Genomic DNA, 26152 nt, shown 5'->3' on the forward strand with positions numbered 1-26152 from the left:
TTGCCATTAGTGCACCCAGGTCCGTCTTTGAGTACACCATCACAGGCGCTCCTGTCTGTGATGCAGCGTCAAGGGTAACCGCAGCCATGTTCTCCGAGCTGATAGTCCATGCTGCTGCAAACGTCGTCCCACTGTTCGTGCAGATGGTTGTTGTCTTGCAAACGTCCCCATCTGTTGGCTCAGGGATCGAGACGTGGCTGCACGATCCGTACAGCCATGCGGATAAGATGCCTGTCATCTCCACTGCTAGCGATACGAGGCCGTTGGGATCCAGCACGGCGTTCCGTATTACCATCCTGAACCCACCGATTCCATATTTCGCTAACAGTCATTGGATCTCGACCAACGGTGCAGCAATGTCGCGATACGATAAACGGCAATCGCGATGGGCTACAATCCGACCTTTATCAAAGTCGGAAACGTGATGGTACGCATTTCTCCTCCTTACTCGAGGCATCACAACAACGTTTCACCAGGCAACGCCGGTCAACTGCTGTTTGTGTAAGAGAAATCGGTTGGAAACTTTCCTCATGTCAGCACGTTGTAGGTGTCGCCACCGGCGCCAACCTTGTGTGAATGATCTGAAAAGCTATTCATTTGCATATCACAGCATCTTCTTCCTGTCGGTTAAATTTCGCCTCTGTAGCACGTCATCTTCGTGGTGTAGCAATTTTAATGGCCAGTTGTGTATTTTTGTGGCGCCGAATATGCGGAAGTAGTTTCTTTAATTTCCTGAGGGTAGCACAGCACATTTCAGAGTTGATCCTTCCACCATGAGGGATAACATCTAACAGAATAACCCTTAATAGTTCCAGAAAACCGTCGCCATGTCTCTGCCGGCTGGGGGTGCGGCTTTGATCATTTTCTTCGTAGAAGATGTGGTGTGGCACCAATCCATGGATTACCATTTTGTTTCCAGTTCGAAGTGCTTGATTTGTGGCGTAGATAGCGGGCAAGGCACCATGGAGTAGAAGGCTGCTTGTTTGTTTGTCTTTGGGTGCTGGGAAGTGGCAGGTATTACTTTGTCTGTAGAAGTTACTTTCCTTTAGATCTTAAATAAATGCTGGTGCTTAATAATGTCAGTTGTCTTTTTTTAATTTCCCGAAGTCGGAAAAATATCACCATTAGCGGTAACGGTCGCTTGAAAGTTTCGTAACTTACAAAGCGAAGTTCACGCTCAAGATTCTGGGTTTGTTTGTTGGGCTACCAATTTGTGATGGGTGTGTTTACTTCCGTTACGGTTGCTTTGTTTATGGAGCCAACTCCGTCTGCCTCACTGAGATAGCTCAGAGGTTTATCACAGTACTATTCCAATATTTGTAGCTGTAACGCTTCCTTTCGTCTCAGGGGACAGGCTTACGTGATGCGTTATGAAAGAAAAGAACCATCACACTCTTTACTGTAAACATGTCAAAAATGCGAGGAGCCGGGCTGCATAGGAATCTGCTGTAAAGTCACCAGGCGTGTTTCTTCCTTGAGCTGTCTCCTTATAATTTTAATTAATATTGTGTTTATACTGGTTGCTGGTGAGGAGTAAAGTTAGTTATTAGTATTTTATTAATGATCTCATTCACAAGCAGCCATCTCACAGTCATCACAGTCGCTCAAAAAGTTATAATTAAGCTTTACTTGTTTAATCAGAATCGGACGATGACTCTCCTTGTCCGCAGTCTGCCGGCCGCGGTGGTCTAGCGGTTCTAGGCGCTCAGTCCGGAACCGCGCGACTGCTACGGTCGCAGGTTCGAATCCTGCCTCGGGCATGGATGTGAGTGATGTCCTTAGGTTAGTTAGGTTTAAGTAGTTCTAAGTTCTAGGGGACTGATGACCACAGATGTTAAGTCCCATAGTGCTCAGAGCCATTTGAACCATTTTTTTGTCCGCAGTCTCGATGATTCGAAGCTATCTGCAATCCTGTGTAAATAAAATGTCTTGGTTTTCTTGGGTTGCGTAGTCAGTCGGGAAACCTCAGATCAAGCGGAAAGTTTGTTTTGATAGAGTTTATTAAACTCTATCAAAGCAAATCCGATGAAATAATGGAGCTCTTGAATCTAATAATTGCAGGTTCGTCCCCAATTCATCGGAAGTTCCCTTCTGATTACCAACGAAACGACACCTCTGTGCAATTAGAGAATACATATATCATGAAATTCCTTGGACACCTTTGATGTAGATGCTCAGTATATATTTTCTTGAGTAGCATACATTATATTTTCAGTCTCTTTCTTCCAGTAATCTCGATAGCAAAATTAAAATTATTCATTGCGGCTATTCGGCACGGAGAGGATCCTATAAGTCCTCTCAACACACCAGACAGAATATTACAAAGAGTTATTAGGCGCTCATAGAATAGTAATAGTACTCTACTAATTTGCGCATCGATTCTGCGATTATATAGATGGTCAAGTAGGAAACGTAATTCACTCATAGAATTGTGCAGGGATAATTAGTAGAATATAAAGAGATATTACATCCTTTTAATGGACTCTAACGTAATACGTATGTAATTATAAAGAAACCGTTAGTACAGACAAACGGTAATTTAACCTTACGAAACTAGTACTACAAAAAGTTGTTTTCCACCTGACAGTAACAGAATAGCAAAAACCTGTAATATACGAGGGGTGTTCAGAAAGTAATTCAACACTTTTTTCTCGGTCAATTTCGGTTTAAAAGAAAGCAGAGTTTGTTGTTGGACATCGTGAAATATTCGCGCGTCAGCTTCTATAGTTTCATGAATTTCCGATAGATGGCAACACTATACGTAGCCTTTAAAATGGCGTTTGTAACGGAGGTGCGTTCCAAGCATAGAGCTGTCGTTGAGTTCGTTTTTCGGGAAACCAGAGCATCGCAGATATTCACAGGCGCTCGCAGAATGTCTATGGAAATCTTGCAGTGAACGAAAGCACGGAGAGTCGTTGGGCGAGGCGTCTGTCATCATCGCAAGGTCACGCAAACATGTGCAATCTCTCGCGCGCCAGCCGGCCACACACACCTGTGACTCCTGCAAAGTTTGTTGGTTGATTTGGGGGAGGGGACCAAACAGCGAGGTCATCGGTCCTGTCGGATCAGGGAAGGATGGGGAAGCAAGTCGGTCGTGCCCTTTCAAGGAATCCATCCCGCCATTTGCCTGAAGTGACTTAGGGAAATCACGGAGGAAAAACTAAATCAGGATGGCCGGACGCTTGTTTGAACCGTCGTCCTCGCGAATGCGAGTCGAGTGTGCTAACCACTGCTCCACCTCACTCGGTTGCCATGTTGGCACGTGCGGACAGTCTTATTAGAGGATATCGACGGATCACGATCAAACACCTGACTGCACAATTGGACGTCTCTGTTGGTAGTGCGGGCGCACTCGTCCACTAGTTGGGGGACTCAAAAGTGTGGGTTCCTCGCTGCCGAACGGAAGATTATAAACAGCAACGAAGGGCTATCTGTAGGAATATTTTGCTGAATTCCTCCCTCAGGTTTTGATTGAAATATTTCACATTGAATAAATAAATCCAAAAACTGTGAATGCTCTACTCCACTAGTTCTAAAGGTAGCCTGAACATCTGGAATTTAGAAAGAATGAAGATTCAGGTTTAACGTCTACTCGACGAAGAGGTCATCAGACACGTGGCACAAATTCAACGTAAACATACACTGATATACGTTAAGCAATTTAGGGAAATCTCGTAAAAACTCCATGTTTGTGACTTGGTCTTTTATTGCCATCTTTACGAATGCGAGTCCAGCTCCTTGACGCCTGCGCCACCACGCTTAGTAGAATTTGGAGATGCGATTGTTAGTTGGCAACATCTGCTGCACAACCGGCATTCAAGCGAACGAGCTTGTGCATTGTTACATTCGCAACTGGAGACGCAAACCACAAAGCCCCGTCCAGCCATCTAGATTTGGGGTTTCCACTGTTTCAAGAGGAGGGAGGAGATTAGTGTTTAACATCTCGTGCTCGGATTAGGGAATGATGGAGAAGGAAAGCGGCTGTCCCCTTTCAATGGAAGCATTCCGGAATTTGCCTTGAGCGACTTAGGGAAATACGGAAAACCTAAATCACGATGGCCGGACACGGATTTGAACCGTCGTCCTCCCGAATACTGTATGGTAGCCACTCCGCTACCCCGCTCAGAACACCCACTGTTTCTCTCAGTCATTTAACATGAAAATCAGAGTAGTCCCTTTTGAATAACCACTACTGTTTTCTCGTCTCATCATCGTCCGATTCCGTCACTAATGTTCTAGATATCAAAGTGAGTTCGCAGGAAATCAAATTTCTCTGATTTTACCGCCCAGATCGTTTCAAGAAATACACGTGGAAGAAAGTAATATATTGCTTCATTTGAAGCATATATTTTGGGCATTTTATCATTATACAGGGTGATTCAAAAAGAATACCACAACTTTAAAAATGTGTATTTAATGAAAGAAACATAATATAACCTTCTGTTATACATCATTACAAAGAGTATTTAAAAAGGTTTTTTTTCACTCAAAAACAAGTTCAGAGATGTTCAATATGGCCCCCTCCAGACACTCGAGCAATATCAACCCGATACTCCAACTCGTTCCACACTCTCTGTAGCATATCAGGCGTAACAGTTTGGATAGCTGCTGTTATTTCTCGTTTCAAATCATCAATGGTGGCTGGGAGAGGTGGCCGAAACACCATATCCTTAACATGCCCCCATAAGAAAAAATCGCAGGGGGTAAGATCAGGGCTTCTTGGAGGCCAGTGATGAAGTGCTCTGTCACGGGCTGCCTGGCGGCTTGAACCAGTTTCAGACGATAAGGTTTCATAACTAACCTTTTTCGTAGGACTCTCCACACAGTTGATTGTGGAATTTGCAGCTCTCTGCTAGTCGATTTCCTGGGCTGCGAACAAATGCTTGCTGGATGCGTGCTACATTTTCATCACTCGTTCTCGGCCGTCCAGAACTTTTCCCTTTGCACAAACACCCATTCTCTGTAAACTGTTTATACCAACGTTTAATACACCACCTATCAGGATGTTTAACACCATACTTCGTTCGAAATGCACGCTGAACAACTGTCGTCGATTCACTTCTGCCGTACTCAATAACACAAAAAGGTTTCTGTTGAGCGGTCGCCATCTTAGCATCAACTGACGCTGACGCCTGGTCAACAGCGCCTCAAGCGAACAAATGTACAACTAAATGAAATTTTATAGCTCCCTTAATTCGCCGACAGATAGTGCTTAGCTCTGCCTTTTGTCGTTGCAGAGTTTTAAATTCCTAAAGTTGTGGTATTCTTTTTGAATCACCCTGTACCATTGCGTGATGAACAACGCCGCTACATTTGGATGAGCATTTTCGTGGTGCTCTCGCAGTTGCTAAACGAAACTGCGATCAACTTGCTGATCTTTAGATCTTCTATGCCTCTCCTATCAGTTCTACATCTACATACCGGAGGTGACTAAAGTCATGGGATATTAATACGCGCCTACACAGATGGCAGTAGTATCGCTTAATTTAGATATAAAAGGACAATGGATCAGTGGAGAAGTCATTTGTACTCAGGTGATTCATGTGAAACGGTTTCCGTCGTGATTATGGCCGCACGATGGTAATTAACAGACTTTGAAAGCGGAATGGTAGTTGGAACAAGACGCATGGGACATTCCGTTTCGAAAATCGAATATTCCCAGATCCGTTGCGAGAATACCAAATTTAAGGCATTATTTCTCGACACGGACAACGCTGTGGCTGACAGCTTTTATTTAACGACCGAGAGCAGCTGCGTTTGCGTAGAGGTGTCAGTGCTAACATACAAGCAACTCTGCTTGAAGTCACAGCAGAAATCAATGTGGGACATACGCCGAATGGGCTATGGCGGCAGACAACCGAAACGAGTGCCTCTGCTAACAGGACGACATCCCCTTCGGCGTATCTCCTGGGCTCGTGACCATATCAGTTGGATCCTAGACGACTGGAAAACCGTAGCCTGGTCGTATGGAAAACCGTAGCCTGATCGAATGAATTCCGATTTCAGTTGGTTAAAGGTGATGGTAGGGTTCGATTGTGGCGCACAGCCCACGAAGTGATGGACCCAAGTTGTCAACAAGGCACTGTGCAAGATGTTAGTGGCTTCGTAATGATGTGGGCAGTGTTTACATAGAATGGACTGGGTTTACTGGTCCTACTGAACCAATCATTGAGAAGAAATGGTTATGTTCGGCTACTTAGCCATTCATGGACTTCCATTTCCCAAACAACGATGTAACTGTTATGGATGACAATGCACCATGTCACCGGGCCATAGTTGTTCACGATTCATTTGAAGAGTATTCTGGACAATTCGAGCGAATGATTTGGCTACCCAAATCGCCCGACGTGAATTACATAGAATATTTATGGGACATAAATGCACAGTTCGCGCACAGAATCATGCACCGGCAACGCTTTGGCAATTATGGATGGCTATAGAGATTGCATGGCTCAATATTTCTACAAAGGGACTTCCAACGCCTTGTTGAGTCCGTGCCATGTACCGGGTGGAAAGAGGTCCGACACGATATTAGGAGGTACCCCACGATTTTTGTCACCTCCGTGTATATGGTAGCTCCAGTTCACGGGTAAATCTTTCGAGCCTCATACTCCTAAATATTTTAATGTTATCACTGTTTCCAGTCACTGCTCTCTAATCGTATAGTTGAGATATAATAAGTGTTTCTGCCTATTTATCAGTAGTGATCTACGTTTATTAATGAAAAGGATCAAACTACAGTAATTGCAACCAAAAACCCTCAACAATTCGTCTTGCATTTCGGTACAGTTTTCTTCTGTTCATACAGCATCTTTCGAAAACTGCCTCACGGATCTTTCACCCGGTCACTTGTTTATGCCGCGAAAAGTAAAAACCCTTGGTATGCTCCCGAAATTACTAGCTCATCCAACGATTTCCCTCAGTTAAGAGCCGGCCGCGGTGGCCGTGCGGTTCTGGCGCTGCAGTCCGGAACCGCGAGGCTGCTACAGTCGCAGGTTCGAATCCTGCCTCGGGCATGGGTGTGTATGATGTCCTTAGGTTAGTTAGGTTTAAGTAGTTCTAAGTTCTAGGGGACTTATGACCTAAGATGTTGAGTCCCATAGTGCCCAGAACCATTTGAACCATTTGCACCCTCAGTTAAGAATTCATGTTGAGTTCTACAATGGTGTGCAAAACTTAAGGACGATAGTGACTTTCACATGATGTGTCAGTCGCAAGTAACATAGCTCGATGAAACTTGGACTATATATACAAAGAACTGCTACAGTATACTACAGAAGGCAACTGAAAAAAAAAAAAAAATACGCAGTGAGACGAAGAAAAACGGCGCTTTAGCCCAAAGACAATAATTACACTGAAATCACCGCGATTAATGATGGTCCACTGGACATTGAAAACGGCGGGGAATTGCTCTTAATGGGGTGCCTGATGACCACGGACGACAATGCGTTGGCCAATGTGGCCGAGCGGTTCTAAGCGCTTCAGTCCGGAACCGCGCGACTGCTACGGTCACAGGTTCGAATCCTGCCTCGGACATGGATGTGTGTGATGTCCTTAGGTTAATTAGGTTTAAGTAGTTCTAAGTTCTAGGGCACTAATGACCTCAGATGTTAAGTCCCATAGTGCTCAGAGCCGTTTGAACTATTTGAACGGCAATGCGTGCTCTGCAACGAGCTGCTATGCTGGTCACAAGGTTGGTAACGGTTTCTTCTCGTAGGACGTTCCATTTCTGCACCAGCACGGTCAACAGCTGCTGGATGGTCGTTGGTGCACGTGAACGTGCTGCAATATGTCTCGCCAACGTGTCCCACACGTCCTCAGTGAGATTTAAATCAGGGGTAAGGGTAGACCAGTCCATTCACCGAATATCCTCTTGCTCCACGAGCTCCTCCACTTAGCCAACAAAATGAAACCAGAGCCGAATGCACCCCTCAAAACACGCAGATGGGAAAGAAGTATAGTGTCACAGTAACGTGGACCGGTGGGTGTACCGTGTTTAAAGATTTGGGGCTCAGTAAGCTCATGCAAGCCCGCTCGGTTAACCGAGCGGTCTAACGCACGGTTTTCCGGAGTGGGAAGGAGCGCCTGGTCCCTGGCACGAATCCGCCCGGCGGACTTGAGTCGAGGTCCGGTGAGCCGGCCAGTCTGTGGATGGTTTTTAGGCGGTTTTCCATTTGCCTCGGCGAATGCGGGCTGGTTCACCTTATTCCGCCTCAGCTACACTATGTCGGCGATTGCTGCGCAAACAAGTTCTCCACGTACGCGTACACCACCATTACTCTACCACGCAAACATAGGGGTTACACTCGTCTGGTGTGAGACGTTCCGTGGTGGGGGGGTCCACCGGGGGCCGAACCGCACAATAACCCTGGGTTCGGTGTGGGGCGGCGGAGGGGTGAAGTGTGCTGCGGTAGTCGTATGCACTCAGATAGGAAGAGGTGAGAACACGCAATGCTCCCATGAACACTGTCGAACGTGGCATTCTGGAAGTCAAGGAACTTCGAATCACCCTGGGCGCTACTATGAAATGCCTTCTAGACGAACGGAGTTTTGCAAGGTCACAGTTTGGGAAATTCCTATTGACTCTTAGAGAGAGGACCTTCTGTCTCAGAAACTTTCGTAGTACTCGAACATAAAACATATGGGCCTACAGTTATGCGCATCACTCCAACGACCATGCCTGGAAACGGGAATGATCTACATATGATCTCGTGATCTTGAAACGTTGTGTAACTGCTGCTGCAACATGAGCAAGTTATTTCGTGTTCTTTTATACGAGGGCTGTCCAGAAAGTAAGTTCCGATTGATCGCGAAGTGAAAACCACAGTGAAAATCAGAACTGTTTTATTTACAACAGTTAGCAGCTACACCTTCCAGCTATTTATTTCCATAGTCGCCGTTCTGACTTAGACATTTGTCGTAGCGTTGTCCCAACTTTCCAATACCCTCATCATAGAAGACAGCCGCCATTGCTTTCCGCCAATTCTCTACGCTGGCCTACAGCTCGTTTTCTGTACCAAAATGTCTTCATAGCCAGCGGTTCATGTGAGTAGAGATGAAACTCAGAGGGAGTCAATTACTGAGTGTATTGTGGGTAATCAAACATTTCCAATTGAAAACGATACAGGAGCATCTTCATTGCCCCTGCAGAACGCGGCTGAGAATTGTCTTGAAGAAGAAACCGCACGAAAGATATGTAATGTTGGCTGCATAGCTTCAGGCGAAATTTCTTACCAGGCCCCCGTACTTGGCGGGAGACACTATCTTCTAGACACCGTTACGCGCTCACTTTGAGCTCAGAAATGAGAAGAGCGACGTGATGCTATGTAGGGTTATACTAGAGACACTGCCCAACACTTCTGTGCAAAGCTTTATCGGATTTTCATAGTCGTTTCCATTTCGCGACCGATCGGAACTTTTTTTCTGGACACCCCTCGTAGAAACATCCTACGCCAAATAACGACCCATAAACTTTTTCTGTGGAGCGATTGTATGTGACTTTATATTTTTTTTTCTTCTTGTCTCAGTATGTATCTTTTTGCCTTTCGTCCCACTATTGTTAGGAGAAACTATAATCGTCAGTGAAGACAGAATTCAGTATCTTGGCGCTCTCCGTGTCATCGTCCGCTTCGGTGATGGTAGACTGACTTTGATCCGCTTAATGACATTACGTAACACAAAAACATCTTAGTTCTTTTCTTCAGATCGGTAGCTAGAATTTTACTTTTGAATTAAGTGAACAATTTTCGCACTGGTTTTCTTACACTCATTTTGGCTTGATTCTGCTTTGTTTGCCCGAGAACAGTGAGACCTCAATCCAGATTTAGGTTTTTCGTGGTTTCCATAAATCACGTAAGGCAACTGCCGTGATTGCTTCACTGAAAGGGACATAACTTATTTCCTTCTACATCCTCCCTCATTTCGAGCTAGTCCTCCGTCTCTAATTACCTCTTCGTCGACGGGACGTTAAGCCCTAATCTTCCATCCTTCCTTGTTTTACTTTCGTAGACGAATAGCATTTTGTCAGTATCCTATCAAACTGATTTAACTAGAAACAGCCGTAAGTAAAGATTTCAATTCCAATCTCTGCATAGTGATATACAATATGACCGAAGCCAGTTGTGCCTCTTTAATCGTATAGCCTGAGAGTAAGAGCGTTTCCTACCTAATACTTCCAACATTGCGTCTGATGCTGAGACAATACGTAATCCTGAACTGATTGAGTTTATTTTTAGTTTACCGCGTTATTTAAGTGAGTGAGGTAGGCTGTCATTTAAGTAACTGACATCTTGTAAAAACCTTAGAAAACGTAGGAAATATTTTAATCAACTTCAACGTTTTTCTCAGTACCACTGAGATAATCGATGTGTTATCGGCAGAAACTATGTCAAGTACAACGGAAACTTTTATTACCGTAAAAAAAGTGAATTCCATCTTCGGTTACCCAATTTCTCATGTATTGAGTCTGTTGATAAATTGGCCCCATTACCACGTATCCTTATTTACAATCGTATTAATGAGGGAATAACGATTCTTCCTTACAGTCTGGACGAACTGTGCGTTATTTGGCAGCAGTAATTGCTTAGGAACTTCAGTGTTTACTCCTTTCAGTGATTAAGATTGAATTCCATTTTAAGCACATGTCTTTTGTAGCAGATAATCCTTTCATAATTCTTTTATATTCTTCAGTTGTTTCTCTCGGGTTCTGAAGGATCACAGCGTGGATACAGCTTCAATAGTTTCTAAAATCTTGCTGCTCTGTTCTTGCCTTCTTGACCTTAGATAGATGCTGTTTGCTGGCAAAAGCATTATCGCGCTGATATTTTTTCAGAATAATATGTGGCTCAGCCTAGTCATTATCGTGGCATACGCGGAATGCTTTCGACACTATGTGCTTTTTTTACCGATGTATTTCATTTGCGGCTGAATAAATACCATCAGCATCCTAGCAGAGACAGCTGAACGACGGAAAACACCACGCGCAGTGGAAGTCACGGTTCTAAACACACAGTAAACAGTGTAATTAAATTTTAACTGATTTTATACAGTCAGTACATAGTAGCGCTTTTCACATCTATTCATGGAACATTCCTCGCCACTGTGGCTAGGAATGTATAAGTGCCTTTCATTCATCAACGCTGTTTGAAACAAAGTAAAACGACTTTCTGTATCACAAAATTGATGGAATTACGTAAATGTTCGTTGACCTTATTTTGGAGGCCCTGGATATGAAGAATTTTAATAAAATACCTAAGAAAAAAAATATTACGGGACTAGTGAAACAATACTCTTCCGCGTGAAACGCGATAGACGTATTACAGTCTTAAAAGCCATTGAGAGGAAACAGTTTCTTTTTGTAAAATTAAAATGTGGGTAGATTCGCAACGATGGAGCTGTTATTGTATGCAATCACTATTCGAACAACCACGGAGTCCATTTTCGGACTCGGATTACCCGTGACGCGTGCCCTTTACAGATGAGTCCTTCTCATTATATGTATGTAAAACTATGTTAACGTTCGTCATTTAGAAAATCTTAAACCACGCATACGTCGCGTATTTTGCAACAAACATTTCGGTAGCTAAGAGAGAATTCTCATCAATCTGCTCTCAGGTCAATCGTTATTACTTTCATGATCCATGAGTCACTAGTACGAATGTGCGTATCCTTCAGCCCTGAGGGAATGCCCGTCTGTGATCATCTCCACTGTCGCCATCGCTTCATATCTGTAACTGACGCCAGAAACTGGTTTTCCCCTCATTACATAACTTTTATGTAAGCAACTAGCAAATCAATCATCACTATCTGAAGACGACAGCTGGCGAGTTGACCCCATCATTTTTCCAGACCGCAAACTTTTTTCCTAGACTGAGATTTAATAAAATAGTATTACACAGCTTACTGAGTTTCTTCTGACAAAGCTAACGGTGACGGTGTTGTTTCAGTCTTCAGTGTTAAAACTTTTTATGTAAGAATAAAACTCTTCATTACGTACTGCGTAAACATTATACCACAAATACCCACCAAGACAATTCCATACGATGTTGCAGTGCCTGTATTTTTCTAAATGACGATGCAAAGTTCCTTTGGACATGTATGCATGTCCAAAGGAACTTTGCATCATAATTCAGAATAACACTCGCTGCATTATCGTATTTATCCACCGACACCGAGTAAGCGACTTTCAAGTAAAATGTCTCCCCTGTACGGGAATATACATGATGGATGTACGAGTGCAGTTTGTAGACGGATGGTTATTGACGTATGGAATTGGGCTAGCCTTGAGTCGTGCACGGATCGCTAAATGGGAAGGTGACCGCTCGCGATAAACGGGAAATCCGGGCTGGAGTCCCGGTCGAGCGCAAAGTTTCACTGTCGTAATTCCATTCTACAGCTGAAGGTCGTCCATATTCGCAATTGCGAATACATTTAATGTAAGACAATTCCAATCTCTTCAACTCCGTAACATACATACTTTTTCGAAATTTTTCTCTGCATCAGGAAAGACGACTCTTCGAACACACTACATCATAATGAAGAAAAATTGTACACCTTCCAGCTTCATAGGACAGTTAGTGGTGCACCACCTACAACTACTGTTACTCATCGCCATCATAACCAGCTTCCGATAGTGGGATAGGCAAGACTATCTGTTCCAACACTTGGTTTCTTAGCCATGGATTCATGACATACACAGAAACTGTTATTGTAGTGGTCATCAGTCCAATGACAAGTTTGATGCAGCTCTTCTTGGTATCTATCCTGTGAAAGCCTCTTCTTCTCCGAGTAACTACTATAACCCACATCGCTCTAAACCTGCTTACTGTATTCATCTCTTGGTCTCCCTCTACGATTTTTATCCCTCCCCCACACTTCTCTCCAGTAGTAAATTGGCGATCCCTTGAGGCCTCAGAATGTGTCCTACCAACTGATCCCTCTTTTTAGTCACGTTGTACCACAGAGTTCTCTTCTCCCCAATGTTATTCAGTACATCCTTATTAGCTACGTGGTCTTCCCATCCAATCTTCTTCTGTAGCACCATATTTCAAAAACTTCTATTCTTTTCTTACCTAAACTGTTTATCGTCCATGTTTCACTTTCACACACGGCTACACTCCAGACAAATACTTTCAGAAAGAAATTTCTGATACTTAAATCTATACTCGATGTTAACAGATTTCTCTTCTTCAGGAGCGCTTTTCTTGCCATTGCCAGTCTACATTTTATATCCTCACTACTTCGTCCATCATCAGTTATTTTGCTTCCCAAAATAGCAAAACTCATTTACTACGTTAAGTGTCTCATATCCCAATCTAATTCCCTCAGCAACACGTGATTTAGTTCGACTACATTTCATTATCCTCGTTTTGCTTTTGTTAATGTTCATCTTATATACTCATTTCAAGACACTATCCATTCCGTTCAACTGCTCTTTCAACTACTTTGCCGTCTCTGACAGAGTTACAATGTCATGGGCAAGCTTCAAAGGTTTTATTTCCTCTCCCAGGACTTTAATTCCTACTCCAAATTTTTCTTTTGTTTCCTTTATTACTTGCTCAATATATATATTGAATAACGCCGGGGATAGGGTACAACCCTGTCTCACTCCCATCTCAACCACTGCTTCCCTTTCGTGACCCTCGACTCTTATAACTGCCACCTGGTTTCTGTACAAATTGTAAATAGCTTTTCGCTCCCTATATTTTTCCCTTGCCACCTTTAGAATTTGAAAGAGAGTATTCCAGTCAACACGGTCAAAAGCTTTCTCTAAGTCTACAAATGCTATGAACTTAGGTTTGCCTTTCCCTAATCTATGTTCTATAAGAAATCGTAGGGTCAGTATTGCTTATCATATTCCTACATTTCTCCGCAATCCAAACTGATCTTCCCTGAGGTCCGCTTCTACCAGTTTTTTCATTTTTCTGTAAAGGATTCGTGTCAGTATTTTAGAGGCGTGGCTTATTAAACTGCTAGTTCGGTAATTGTCACACCTGTCGGCACGTGCTTTCTTTGGAATTGAAATTATTATATTCTTCCTGAGGTCTGATGGTATTTCGCCTGTCTCATACGTCTTGCTCACCCGATGGAAGAGTCTTGTCATGGGAAGGAGATATTATGGTAATGGATTTCAGGAGAAAGCATTTCAGTTAATTATAATTTTCCATGTTCTTTTCTTCCGCTCATCCAGGTTTCAAACCTTTATAACGGGATATAACTCTCATCGCATTGCAAATGTTGTGTTCCTTTTTACGTATTTTGGATTCCAAGTGCTCTATTCATTGCGCAACCGACATATTTGAATTTATTAACGTTGCATAACTGTTATAACAATTTGAAAAATTATAGCTCAAAAAAGTAAATCTTATTTTTTCCTAAGTTCATAGTTGCGAACCACTGACGTGGACTGCAACGGCTGTTTTTCGCAAAATTCCATGAAATTTATCTTCTGTGTCACTATTTTAATATTTTGTGCAGTACATAGGGAATGTAGCTGATGGACTGTTGTCTTCGACTATGATTCGGAAGTCAGCAAATATAAGTGTGGATAGAGACTCAAGGTTAGTTTAATAGACTTCGTGCGGTTGCTTACGTTTAAAATCGTATGGGACAGACTACATCAGTGCAAGTCTTTATTAGGAAGAATGTTCTTCGGATAGTTGTGTTTCATTCTGTTCAGCATTACTTTGTTCATTATATAGGGATTTAGCTGTTTGTGCTATTGTTAGCCGAAAAAGGTTCCTATTTACTCTATTAGAAGGCTTCTTATTATACTGGTGGTGGAAATGAATTACCTTTTGAACGTTAAGAGTAGCTATTCTACATCTACATCTACATACATACTCCACAATCCACCATACGGTGCGTGGCGGAGGGTACCTCGTACCACAACTAGCATTTCCTCTCCCTGTTCCACTCCCAAACAGAACGAGGGAAAAATGACTGCCTATATGCCTCTGTATGAGCCCTAATCTCTCTTATCTTATCTTTGTGGTCTTTCCGCGAAATATAAGTTGGCGGCAGTAAAATTGTACTGCAGTCAGCCTCAAATGCTGGTTCTCTAAATTTCCTCAGTAGCGATTCACGAAAAGAACGCCTCCTTTCCTCCAGAGACCCCCACCAGAGTTCTTGAAGCATTTCCGTAACACTCGCGTGATGATCAAACCTACCAGTAACAAATCTAGCAGCCCGCCTCTGAATTGCTTCTATGTCCTCCCTCAATCCAACCTGATAGGGATCCCAGACGCTCGAGCAGTACTCAAGAATAGGTCGTATTAGTGTTTTATAAGCGGTCTCCTTTACAGATGAACCCCATCCTCCCAAAATTCTACCAATGAACCGAAGACGACTATCCGCCTTCCCCACAACTGCCATTACATGCTTGTCCCACTTCATATCGATCTGCAATGTTACGCCCAAATATTTAATCGACGTGACTGTGTCAAGCGCTATACTATTAATGGAGTATTCAAACATTACGGGATTCTTTTCCCTATTCATCTGCATTAATTTACATTTATCTATATTTAGAGTTAGCCGCCATTCTTTACACCAATCACAAATCCTGTCCAAGTCATCTTGTATCCTCCTACAGTCACTCAACGACGACACCTTCCCGTACACCACAGCATCATCAGCAAACAGCCGCACATTGCTATCCACCCTATCCAAAAGATCATTTATGTAGATAGGAAACAACAGCGGACCTACCACACTTCCCTGGGGCACTCCAGATGATACCCTCACCTCCGATGAACACTCACCATCGAGGACAACGTACTGGGTTCTATTAATTAAGAAGTCTTCGAGCCACTCACATATTTGGGAACCAATCCCATATGCTCGTACCTTAGTTAGGAGTCTGCAGTGGGGCACCGAGTCAAACCCTTTCCGGAAGTCAAGGAATATGGCATCCGGCTGATACCCTTCATCCATGGTTCGCAAGATATCATGTGAAAAAAGGGCGAATTGCGTATTTTCTGAGATCCTTTTACTACCAAGTCACAGTTTCTTCCTTCTTTCACTGAACAGTGTTGCTATTATTGTGCTTCCAACTCACATTTACGAAACGTAGGCAGCATATCTTAAAAGTATAATACGAATATTTTAGAAGTTCTGAGTTTAAAGACACCTACGTCTGTTGGTTTGCAGTTTTTCAAATTTGCTGGGATATTTCTAATGTTATTTCAACATTACAGGTGTTTACTTATTCCATGCTGTCCTAATATTCCTGCTGTAATGTTCGATACCACTGCTGATCATAAAAATGTTTGTCTACAAGATCTCCTCACCTCAGTACATGCCACGTTCCATCGATGCGCATGCGACAGCATGCGCCATTCGTAGGTTCCAAACCGCCGCGAATAAAAACGGGATTTTTCCGGGGCTAATACCGCGTATTCTGTTGGTGACAGAAAGGTAGGGTGCAGTGATTTGAATAGCCCTTGGTCTAGGGACCATTTGTATACCCAACGGAAGTATTGTCCTACTGTAACCATCCTACAGTACAGGGTCAAAGTTTGAATAATACACACTTTCCCTAACTTCGGCAAATGGAGCAAATCGTTTGGTTCTTTTTGCATTAGATATGGTCTGATGTACGCCTGAGAAAGCGCAGAAAAAGCGATTTTCATCTTTTTTTCCCATCAGCAGCGTATATCTGAATAACTAACAGCAGAAAATTGCTCAAAACCGAGCCGTGAATTTCAAGATGGCTATACACAGCAAATGGCTGAAATTTTTACGATACGTTTATAAAATTCCACTCTCGTACAGACTCGAAAATTTTCTTGATATCTTGATGCGGTTCCGAGATTCAGGGGTTCAAAGGTATCATACTTATACACGCGAGTCACGCACGTTCATAAAGTGGCTTGTGGAGAAATATGTTGTAAAATGTCTCCGTTATTACAGAATGGTTCTGGAAACCCCATGTTGTAGTACTGAAGCACATACAGAATTTTTGTGCACGTAAAATCCGGTCTGAGGTGTAAAATTAGTTTTGCGTTGTTTCATATACAGTAAGTAAACTATCAAAATTTTACTGGCCCATAAAGTTAGTTTCCTATTAGTAACATGCACTGTTGTGGCAGGGAAAAGAAGGGTACGAACGGAAAAATGCTCCTATAGGAACACAAGAAAGGCGAGTATGCTGCTATTTAAAAGACACTGACTGAAAAGCACGGTACCAGCTGCCTCATTTTACCTTTCTAAATACCTGAGAGAGTGGGAGACAGTGGCAAGGGAAAGAGACGAAAAAGTGATAATTACTTACTTGAAGATGGTATACGGTGGTTTTGGATGGAAAGAGCGAAGGAAGCAATGGCAGTGTGGGAGAAAGAGATGGCCACAGTGGCAGTGGGACATAGTTGACAGTGTCAGAACAGTGCTAGGAAAAGAGTGAAGGAGGGCAGTGACGCTGGGAGAGGAAGAAAGAGAAGGAGGAATTGGAAGTGGGTGACAGCCAGCAATAATGAGAGACAGAGTCTAACGACAACGAGGAAGAGAGAGATAGTGACAGCGAGACATTAGTAGTGGTAAGGAATGAATGGGATAGTAGCAGTAAAAGAGAGCAAGAGGAGACAGTAACTGTGAGAGGAGACAGTAGTAGTAGGACAGAACGAAGGAGAGTGTGGCCCTGAGATAGGAGACTGTGGACATTAGTGACACACAAAGAGATAATGGCTATGGTTTGGGCTGAATAAGTGAGCTAGAATGGACAGGTTGGAGTGGATGGGTATGAGCGACTTACAGCGATGGATTAGTGGGTGTGAGCAAATTACAGTTGAGGATATTGTAGGAATGAGAGGTGTGTTGCAAATCAAAAAGGGCGCGGATATCTAAGCACTCCAAAATTTTTGGGAAAAACTTTAAAAGAGCAAAGAAAGGTAGAATGAGGTAGCTGTTCGGTCAGTCTTTTAAAGACGAGCGCGTTCGCCTTTTTTGTGCTCCGAAAGGAGCATTTAATCGCTGGTGTATTACAGTTTGTAACTTTAATGGCCGAGTGCACCAACCCCGGTCAAAAAGCATGATAACCAAGGTCCCGCGATCATGGTTAAAAGTAAATCGCGTTTAAAATGTTTCTGCAGTGCACCAACGTTAATCGCTGGTCAACAAACCGTCGTCAGCCAACTGTGCATTTGACCGTGGTAAACTCTCTACATTGCAATGGAACGTGCCCTGGCGACGCAAAGTTGTTAGTAAACATGAAATTGCACAGATTATCGCTGGTGCCACATTCTATCTTTGCTGTTTTTCCGTCGACAAGCAGAAGTGTGTGTACGTACCTCGGTACCTATTTCTGATCTGTTGGTTTCTTTTTTGGAGAATAATGGAGAATAAAGGAAGAACACCGAATTTCTCGATGTACGAGATAGATGTACTTGAACTGGTGGGTGCAAATGCATCCGTTCTTGAAAATAAGAAAACTGACGGCTGCAGCTTAAAAGAAAAACAGGCAATGTTGTCCCATGTGGAGGCGCAATTTAATTCTACTCCTGGTAAGTTTACTCATAAATGAATAACTTTTCTAGGTTCATCGTAAGCGTAGGATACGGCACACACTGGCTTTTAGTTTGAAATTTGAAACTGTTATTGGCGTACCACTGAAATACGTGATAGGACTATGTACATTTACGGTTGGAATTGTTTTGTTAGTTTTAAATTTAAAATCCAGTACCGTGCTACTGTTAACTAAATATTATGTGACTAACGGAAGCTTTTATGTTGAAAATTGTGAACATACGTTTCTCACTTAGCCCTGTGCCGTATTCTTCATATATGCCTATACCACTTTCTTTTTACTGAACTGATATGTAAACAAAAGCCATATACAGATCTTAAATTTTTATTGCAGTTATAAGTTAAGAGCCTCAGAAAGCAAAATGGACTTATGAATGTAAATAATATAAGAATTAATTTATGGTACTACAAACAACGTTTATTTAATTTCAGGTGTGACAAAAAGATCCTGTGACAGGCTGAAAACCTGTTATGAAAACACGAAAAGAAGACTTCGAAGAGACCTTGCAGAAGAAAAGGTGGAAGTGTATAAAACAGGTAGGGGGAAGCCTACCCAAAAAACCAAGATCCATGATCGGGCTAAACTATTAGAAAGTGTTGGTTCCTCAATGAAGCCGTTAACAAATGCATACGATTCTGATGCACAGTTTAGCATGATTATGGATGTTGTCAACATGGAGTGCAGTGCAGTGAGAACACGCCACCTGCTTCAGTTGTCGAGTTAGCAGAGTGCACACAACCTAGCACTTCCCACACACCTGTCGTAATACAAAGTAAAGAGACACCAAAGAATGTTCTGGTGGGTGTCACCCAGCTGCAATCTGTTTCACAGTCTCCTGATCAACCCAATGAAAACATTTGCACGCCGAAAAATACATGGCATCGTCGCAGGATGCCTGCAAAACCAAGGCCATCAGGTTCGGGAACAGTAATCGAAAATGTGTGCAAGAAGAGAGTGGAACTACTGGAGGCCCAATTACACATGATGAAGGCAGAGCACCAAAAGCAGCTGAGGATTAAAAATTTAAAGATTCTGGCCCTGAAAGAAAAACTAAAATACTGGAAGAAGAAAAATGCCAGTGACACGTGACCTTTTTTTTTTTATGCGACAGTGAATTTTTGTAATTTTTTGTGCTGTGTTGTATTCTACCTAATGTATTACAGTTGTCTCACAGTTCAAATTGTTTCTCTGTGTTTGTCCTGTTCGTGATACTGCTACTATCCTAGTTAGTGTCTGTCTAATATGTGCTTATTTGGTCTGGACTAAGTTTCATCCAATTACTTAAAATTAGAATTACTTCATATATAAAAACAGATTAGCAACACTGCAGTTTACACGAGTAAGCTACATGTCAGTTGCAGGCCTGCAGCCATAACGTCAGGTGCCATTTTCCACTTAAATGACTTAACAATGATGTAGACTGTTAATGAAACAAAATAATAGTAATAAAGCATCCTTGTTACTCTAACTTTGGAATGAACATATGTGCTGTAACAGTTATATACATGAGGCCCAAGCCGGGATGGTTCCTCTGAAAGGGCACGGCCGACTTCCTTCCCCATCCTTCCCTAATCCGATGAGACCGATGACCACGCTGTCTGGTCTCCTTCCCCAAACCAACCAACCAACCATGAGGCCCAATGTTATCATGTTTTGCATTATTTATATCAGAAATATCCTATTAAATTATGAGGGAAAGTGTTCCAAATCATAACTTCGTGCGTGCCATTTCCCGTGCAATACTCTGCACCCGGTAATGTTTATAATGGGAACCTATATCTTTTATGAGAATACAATTTGAAGTGAGGCATTTTGAGACATACATTGCTGTGGTGGGTTCTCTTTTCTGCAAAAGTAAGCATAACATATGTGGCTTTCCTAGCCACACCACTTGGTAATGTGTGTGGTGGAAACCTGTAACACTGATCATAACAGTATTTGTAGAGAGGCATTATTGAGTAACACATTGCTAATATGGACAGTAGTGAGATTAGCACTGTGTGGATTTTCTAGCAATACTCTGCACCTGTTAATGTTTATAATGTCAGCCCATAACTTTTATCACAACAAAATTTGTAGCAAGATATTTTCAGAAATGCATTCCTATGATGGGTCAGTGTTTTCTGCTATAGTAATCATAGCATGTGTGGCTTTCTTAGCAATACTCTGCACCTGCTAATGTTTATGATGGCAACCCATAACTTCTGCCACAACTGTATTTGTAGTGAGACATTTTTCGGTGGCACTATGCAATGACAAGGAATTCCCTTCTGTACAGGTGAGCATTAAATATCTGAAAAAACTGCATCAGTATCAGTGACAGAGTGAGGGAGGGAGTTTTCCTCAGTAATAACTTAAAGTATGACACTTCGTACCGTCAACCCACAGCATTACGGTTCTGTTTTCATATCTTCCGAAGTGGCACACTCCTTAACTAATTATTGCTCTTGCACGGATCCCCAAAGTATTAGACATTGCTGACAAAATTCCATTGCCTCTTGTAGAAATGAGAACTTGTTTTGGTGGCAATTTCTAAACACAAATTGGTCTTCAATTTCATTTTTTTTATGCCATACGGTTGTACATAATATTGTGTAAAGTGCTGCTACACGCATGACTGACTAGAATTAACAACGTAATTAAATTCTTTGCACAACCTTATAGCCACACACACTTATGTTTGAAGAAAATCATATTGTAAAATAAGAGTAGTGAGTAATATGGAAATAATTTAACAAATAAACAATCTCAAACTGACATTTTATGTTATTACACAAATGATTATTTATTTTGTGCCTATGTGTTTACTGCATATTCACAAGTTTAAGCTAACCTAGGTGATAAGACTGCATTAATACTGAGCAGAAGTGCAGTAAAATAATCTCTAAACTGAAAGGTTCTAATAATAAAGAATGTGCTCTTTTAATATTGCAAAACGGTTGGACATTCACATATTTGTTGTTACAGTAGAAAATTTAAGAGATGTTTAGGATCTATAGTGAACATAATACAGAAATATCCATTATATTTTATTCTACTCGCTTTTATTCTCACACTCTCTAAATGTAATGGAGTCATTTGTTCTCAAATTTAAGTACATACCCAGAAACTGAACATGTATATAAATAACAGAGTAGTGCATTGCTTTCACAACCAATGTGATGCAAGAAATATATCTTTAATAATGAATTATCAATAGTTCCACACTAAAAAAATATCTCAGAAAAGCAGCAGCTGGGTAATTGTCTGTAGGCAGCACATCCTGTCCCTGGCGCGCCAAAACCTCAAATTTCGCATCACACACCCACTTCAGTGAGTACTTTTATGTTCGCTAGACAGCAGAAACAAAATAGATTACATGCTGAAATAATCTGGAAAATTGAAAATACGGCGAAATCCCATAACTATAATCATAATTTTTGATTACGAACAATGTCTGAATTTATGTTAGATTATCGGAAATGTTCATTAATTATAGCACGGCGAACTGCTCTTGCAGGTAATGTATCATCACGATACATCTGCTGTCCAGGTAGCACTGGCTCGTTGTCTTCAATGTTAGGGCCTCTCTCATCACGTAACTGATTTAAAAGTCGAGAAATTTCAGGATCTTCTGGTGGTTCTTCAGTGCTTGTACTCCTCGCAGTATTAGGCAAGACAGCCGTACCCACAATTATTGACATTGCTTTCTGTGGATTACATCTTATTCCTACAGATAATATGGGAAATCTTCTCTTCCACATACCATATTTTCTCTCAACAGTGTTTCTAGTTTTAATATGAGACCTGTTATACCGATGTTCTGCTTCATTTTGCGGATTTAAAAGTGGAGTTAACAAGTAGGATCTACATGCATAACCACTATCTCCCAGTAAGTGACCTTGTGGTATTTCTCCGTTTTCAAATTGAGCTCTGCGAGCGCAGTTGAGAAATATGGTACTGTCGTGCACAGAGCCTGGCCATCGAGCGACAATATCTCTTATTAACAAATTGTGCAGATCTGAAAATTACCGAACTGTCAGTTTAATAAGTCACAGCTGCAAAATACTAACGCGAATTCTTTACAGACGAATGGAAAAACTGGTAGAAGCGGACCTCGGGGAAGATCAGTTTGCGTTCCGTAGAAATGTTGGAACACGTGAGGCAATACTAACCTTACGACTTATTTTAGAAGAAAGATTAAGAAAAGGCAAACCTACGTTTCTAGCATTTGTAGACTTAGAGAAAGCTTTTGACAACGTTAACTGGAATACTCTCTTTCAAATTCTGAAGGTGGCAGGGATAAAATACAGGGAGCGGAAGGCTATTTACAATTTGTACAGAAACCAGATGGCAGTTATAAGAGTCGAGGGGCATGAAAGGGAAGCAGTGGTTGGGAAAGGAGTAAGACAGGGTTGTAGCCTCTCCACGATGTTATTCAATCTGTATATTGAGCAAGCAGTAAAGGAAACAAAAGAAAAATTCGGAGTAGGTATTAAAATTCATGGAGAAGAAGTAAAAACTTTGAGGTTCACCGATGACATTGTAATTCTGTCAGAGACAGCAAAGGACTTGGAAGAGCAGCTGAACGGAATGGACAGTGTCTTGAAAGGAGGATATAAGATGAACATCAAGAAAAGCAAAACGAGGATAACGGAATGTAGTCAAATTAAATCGGGTGATGCTGAGGGGATTAGGTTAGGAAATGAGACACTTAAAGTAGTAAAGGAGTTTTGCTATTTAGGGAGTAAAATAACTGATGATGGTCGAAGTAGAGAGGATATATAATGTAGACTGGCAATGGCAAGGAAATCGTTTCTGAAGAAGAGAAATTTGTTAACATCGAGTATAGATTTAAGTGTCAGGAAGTCGTTTCTGAAAGTATTTGTATGGAGTGTAGCCATGTATGGAAGTGAAACATGGACGATAACCAGTTTGGACAAGAGGAGAATAGAAGCTTTCGAAATGTGGTGCTACAGAAGAATGCTGAAGATAAGGTGGGTAGATCACGTAACTAATGAGGAGGTATTGAATAGGATTGGGGAGAAGAGAAGTTTGTGGCACAACTTGACTAGAAGAAGGGATCGGTTGGTAGGACATGTTTTGAGGCATCAAGGGATCACAAATTTAGCATTGGAGGGTAGCGTGGAGGGTAAAAATCGGAGAGGGAGACCAAGAGATGAATACACTAAGCAGATTCAGAAGGATGTAGGTTGCAGTAGGTACTGGGAGATGAAGAAGCTTGCACAGGATAGAGTAGCATGGAGCGCTGCATCAAACCAGTCTCTGGACTGAAGACCACAACAACAACAACAACAACAAATTGTGATCACTAATGGTTTGACAGTTAAAGGAAAAATATGATTTCCTATTGCGGAAAAGTTCTGCATTATGTCCTCCAGGAGACTGAATTCTTATATGGGTACAATCCAAGGTACCAAGAACGCCAGGAAATCGGTCCAATTGACTAAAACCATACATCACAGAGCGCACTTCTTCTCTTGTAGGAAATTTTATAAAGCGAGGAGACAGTGATGCTATGATGTCTGATACATCACTGATGATTCGTTGTGATGTTGTACGACGTACATTACTCTTGTCCCCAATAACAATGTTGAATGCACCTGTTGCATATGCCCTTAAAGTAATCAAAAGTCGGAGAAACAGGGTTATTCCGATCAGTAGGAAATTCTAACCTATCATTAATTTGATTTAATAACCACCACACTGTTTCTTTTGACAGACGAAATCTCCCTTCAAACTTCCGGTCACCATAATCTTCAAAAGGGTTTCCCCTTTCCACAATCACTCCATCACGATTTCGGTCACGATTTAAATGGTCAAGGTATAACAAATCTTCCTCAATGCCATCCATAACATCAAAACGCGCCGCCATCTTAATAGCGTATGCTTCTAAAACCGCGGTTATGTTGAGAAAACCGGGAAAGAGCCCCGGTTAAATACATCCGCGGTCGATTCCCTCGTTTAACTTAGATCGATGTTGGTGCACCAGAATATTGCGCTGAACAGGATTATATATCGACTTAACCGCGGTTAACCGTTAATCGAGATTGGTGCACTCGGCCATAAGAAGTTAAACGGCAAATTTGGTTGAGTATGTTTAAAATTTACTTCGACGAATGTAGATTAGCGGCCCTGATTTCAGTAACTGCGTGCTGTTCGTTGTTGTTGTCTTTGAGATTCTCCAACACTATCGTTCATTTATTCCGTTCCTCTCTAAACATTCCCGCTGCTTGGGGCGCCAGTTTCTTTGTTTTTAACACTTTACAGTTTCCTTTTCGCTCGAAGAATATCCATTGCTGTGCTTGTTAATTTATTTAAATATTTTTCTTATCCTCTTCTGTATTTCTGTACGCCGGGTAACAACGTCCAGCCGGCCGGGGTGGCCGAGCGGTTCTAGGCGCTACAGTCTGGAACCGCGCGACCGCTACGGTCGTAGGTTCGAATCCTGCCTCGGGCATGAATGTGTGTGATGTCCTTGGGTTAGTTAAGTTAAAGTAGTTCTAAGTTCTAGTTAACTGATGACCTCAGAAGTTAAGTCCCATAGTGATCAGAGCCATTTGAACCATTTTTTTCACAACGTCCGATATTATTCTTTTTCTTGAGGTATAGGTTCGGTACATTCCATCTCTGAGGCAAGTGTGCCGAAGTAGAGGGTCCTCATTTCTACTCTTATATGTTCTTCTGTTGTTTCCGTGAGGAATTTGAAGACTATAAAGAGTGGTCAAACAGATATAGCTTGTTTTATATTTTTATTACAGAAAAATTGCGTATTGTAGGAAAACAATTAGTACGTCATTAGATAATGTACATTTCACTTTTAATAATTCCCCTAGAACAATTCTGGTTTGTTTGCTTTCTTTCCCCTGTTCTGCTATGATGGTGACGCCACAAGAGAAATTGTGTTTTGTGTTTTACTATTTAAAAATGAAAAATACTCTTTCATTTTTTGTGTATTATAACAAGGAACCTCTTCGTCCCATGAAGTGTGTAAATTTCGTTGTATGAAGCTAGTCGTTCGCAGAGATAAGATGAATATATTTTCATCTACCTTGTTGGATATACTGAAATGGTGAAAGTGTATGGAGGACGGAGCATCCTGGCATAATTGTTGAACGTGAAAGAACGTGTTGAGTGCATATGCTATTGGTGGTACTAATCTTAGGTATACAGATGGAACTACATCTTCCACTCAGTAGGCGGGTTTCATGGTCTCTAGCCGGGTTTCATGGTCTCTGTCTCTAATCACTGGAGCCAGTGCACGTTTTGCTGTAGCTCCACACCAGGGCTATAACTTCCTTACATTTCTTTCCATTTGTGCTCTGGAATTCCCTATAACAATAACCAGCAGCTCTTCTGCATACGCCGGAATCCCAGAAACTTTTAGACCTCTTTCTAGTAGTTCACGAAGGGGATCTGTCCCTATGTTTCCGTTGGTAGGATCAGAATTGGATGCCTGTGGGCACCCGTTAGATGTCCCCTCGTGCTACTGTCTGAGTGGTCCATTGTACCTTCTAGTTATCGTATTAGTTTGGCAGGCTCAAATAATGTTACATCAGAACTCTCAACTCACAAGGAATGGAGAAAAGAGAGGGCCATCACACATCATCTTCATCTACATGGGTACTCTGT

This window comes from Schistocerca serialis, chromosome 3 (genome assembly GCF_023864345.2).
Source record: "Schistocerca serialis cubense isolate TAMUIC-IGC-003099 chromosome 3, iqSchSeri2.2, whole genome shotgun sequence".
NCBI lineage: Eukaryota > Metazoa > Arthropoda > Insecta > Orthoptera > Acrididae > Schistocerca > Schistocerca serialis.